Genomic DNA, 3,389 nt, shown 5'->3' with positions numbered 1-3,389 from the left:
CTGCTGGCCGCGCGTGGCGGCCGCGCGCGGGCGGGTGCAGGCGCCCTGGCCTCGCCGGGTCCTGCCGCGGCCTCCGCGAGCGCCGTGCCTGGGCCGCGGTTGTGTCRCCGCGCTCCAGCCGTCACCGTGGCCCGTGCAGTTCGGCCTCTTGTGCCACTTGTCCTCTCCATGGCTTACTGCCCGCTGTGGCCTTAGCGCTCTCCACTCCTTACCTCCCCTTTYGCTGAACTATGGGCTTTCCTTGGTCCGTATTAGGTATCTCCTTCGTGTACCTTTGTCTTCGTGGTTGTTCTGCCCTGTCTCAAACTTCATGTGAGCAGCTGTGACTGTCTGCTGTCCACTTCACCATCAACAGGTGCTTCTCCCAGTCCAGCCTTCACTTGGTGCAGGTCTTGGTGGAAGTGTGATGGCTAGTCCCACTCTCCCCATTAAAAACATACTCTGCCTAAGTAAACATTTTTATTTCTGCCATGTAATTGAATCCTATGTTTGTACTATCAGCTGCTTTTGCACTCAGTAACCCAGCGCTGTTACTGGAAAGGTCTCACATTGTATTCCAAGAAAAACTGGACATGTAATGCAAGTATCTTGCCTACCTTCACTTGTCCTTCTGCTTCCTCTTCAYGTGTCACAGGCACTGAATCTTCCAAACTCCTACAGAAGTCTCAGTGACACAGAAGTGCCCCAGTGTCCCAGAAGTGACGTTGATCACCCACTGTTCTTCCATTTTTCTTAGCTTGTTTTCATGAGTGTTGGCCTTTCTATTTGCAAATGTGTGTTTATCCTCTGATACAAAAAACAGTGTTACAGAAAACCCATTTGAGTCTCCAGTATGAGTCAACATAGCTCCCTTTTCCTGTCATTGTTAAGATAAATGAATATTCTGTTTACACGCAAGAATTGCTTTTGCCTTTRTCTTGTATTTTAATATCACATGCCCTACTAAGAACTTCAGTGAGAAGTGATACTATGGAATTCGTGCATCCCATGTTGTGATGGCCGTAYAGAGAAAACGTAATCTAAATGCAAATTATCTTGTAACCTTATTGCTCCATTATAAAATGAAAAGTCGAGAGCGTTTGGGATTTTAAAACACGACCTTGAAAGGTGCTTGAAAAGTACAAGGGAATGGAGACTGCTGGAGTAAGCTGAGAACTAATCATTTTAAAGCACATTTCTTCAGAAACACTTCATTTGAAAAAAAAAAGATTCAAAATGTGAATATAGGTAGGAGAGAAAGCTCTCCTTTATTGCTGTGCCTGTACTGCTTGGAAACCTCCCTGCTTATTCCTCTCCCTCCCTGATTTGGGGGTTCAAATCATACTGTCCAGTGATAAAGTCATAGAAAGATTCAAAATCTCAGCAACCTCAAAACAGATTTTCYCTCGAAGGAAGACTAAGCCCAGAGTGGTCAATATGTTCACTTATATTAATTCCGAGGCAACAATCATAGAATCAGTAAGGTTGGAAGGGACCTCTGGAGATCATCTAGGCCAGCCTCCCTGCTCAGCAGGGTCACCTASAGCATGKTAGACAGGGTTGCATCCAGGCAGGCCCTGAATGTCTCCAGAGAAGGAGACTCCACCACCTCTCTGGGCAACCTGTGCCAGTGCTCCRTCACTCTCAYAGGGAAGAAATTCCCCCTCACRGTCAGGYGGAACTTCCTGTGCTTCGATTTCTGCCCATTGCCTCTTGTCCTGTCACATGGGACAACAAAAAGAGTTTGTCCCCATCCCCTTGACACCCTCCCTTCAGGTACTTGTACACATTGATAAGATCCCCCCTCAGTCTTCTCTTCCCCAGGCTAARSAGGCCCAGCTCTCACAGCCGTTCCTAGTAGGGCAGGTGCTCCAGCCCTCTGATCATCTTTGTAGCCTTCTGCTGGACTCTCTCCAGGAGCTCCATGTCTCTCTTGCACTGGGGAGCCCAGAACTGGACACAGGACTCGAGATGAGGCCTCACCAGGGATGAGTAGAGGGGCAGGATCACCTCCCTCCACCTGCTGGCAACACTCTCCTAATGCACCCCAGGAGACCATTGGCCTTCATGACTGCTGAAGTCTTCGCACCAATAGATAGGAAAGCAAATGGTTTTAAGCTAGTTGTCAGTTTGTTCAGACTTGATTTTTAGGTAAGTTATGAAAGTTTCATGCCTATTCTATTGAATACTATAAGCATCCCTTTTCACATTATTCAACTATTCTCATTTCCCAAATACTCCAAGTACCTTCCAAATACTAGGAAGTCAGAAGTGTATCAACCTTTAGGAATAAAAGATTAATTCATTTTTGCAAACCACAGAAATAGCCTAAGTAATCAGAAGTTCGGTTTGCATTGTGGATATATGTTCTGTTTCTAATGTATGTATGACAGGTAAAATGGCCATCAGAAATGAGTTCCTTTCCCCTGGCCTTTCTCATTTCCAGTGGTTACCTTTGACTCATGATAGCAGATACATTATGTAAGTCTGCTAAAAGTAAATCTTCTCTTGCATTCATTTGCAATTAGATGTAAATAGCTTATAAATAAGAATCACATCTACAATATAATAAAAAAATAAAATACAGCTGCAAAAATATATACAGAGGGTTAGAGAATATTCCTTGAACTTCTCATTGGACATCTGTTATGATCTCAACCCTTAAGATTGCAACAGTTTTAAATACTAGAACATGTCTAAAACTCAAAATGATGTTTCTCTGATGACCTTTTCAATTGCTGAAGCAGGCCATATCTGGAGTCCACTTTGTTAGTCTGGGTGATTTCCATTTGCAGTGAATGGATGGGTGATTATTGCTTATAGYACATGAGGAGTATCACTGTCATTCTGGATATTCTCTCCACATGCAGAGTCAGTGTCCTTGAATGTGTCCTAGGTGTCTCTGTGAGTCATGATATACTCCTCTGTGATAAGGTACAGTTACCACCTTCCCAGAGGTCAACATCTACTAATTCTAGTGATTACTGTTTCGCAGATTGATTCCTGCTCAGTCTAAATCATTCGATTCATGCCTACTTTAAAATAACATGTCAGAAGATCTCTCTCCTTTTGCCAAGAAAGCGTGAGTAACGGAGAAGAAAATTGCACAGTGTGGTTAAAGTAGGCATCTAAGAGAGTCACACCTTTGAGTCACTCCACACAGATTTTATTCTAAGTAGAACTCAGAACACTTTACTTCTGTTGGCATGTTTATCTGGGCAACAAAATTTATATTTTCTATTTTTGACTTAATGACACATTTTTCACCTACAAGTGATTTTTTAAGTGTCCATTTTTTCTGAAGGATTTTTTTTCACGCTTGAGAGTCTCCTTCATGAATGAAGATGGCTCTAACCAATTGACAGGAAATTCTTTTCTCCAACTGGAGTTATTTTTTCACACTTTTCTAT

The sequence above is a fragment of the Rhea americana genome, unplaced genomic scaffold, assembly GCF_003343005.1.
Source record: "Rhea americana isolate MKP2758 unplaced genomic scaffold, rheAme1 scaffold_65, whole genome shotgun sequence".
Classification (NCBI taxonomy): Eukaryota; Metazoa; Chordata; class Aves; order Rheiformes; family Rheidae; genus Rhea; species Rhea americana.
This window is presented reverse-complemented; position numbering follows the sequence as displayed.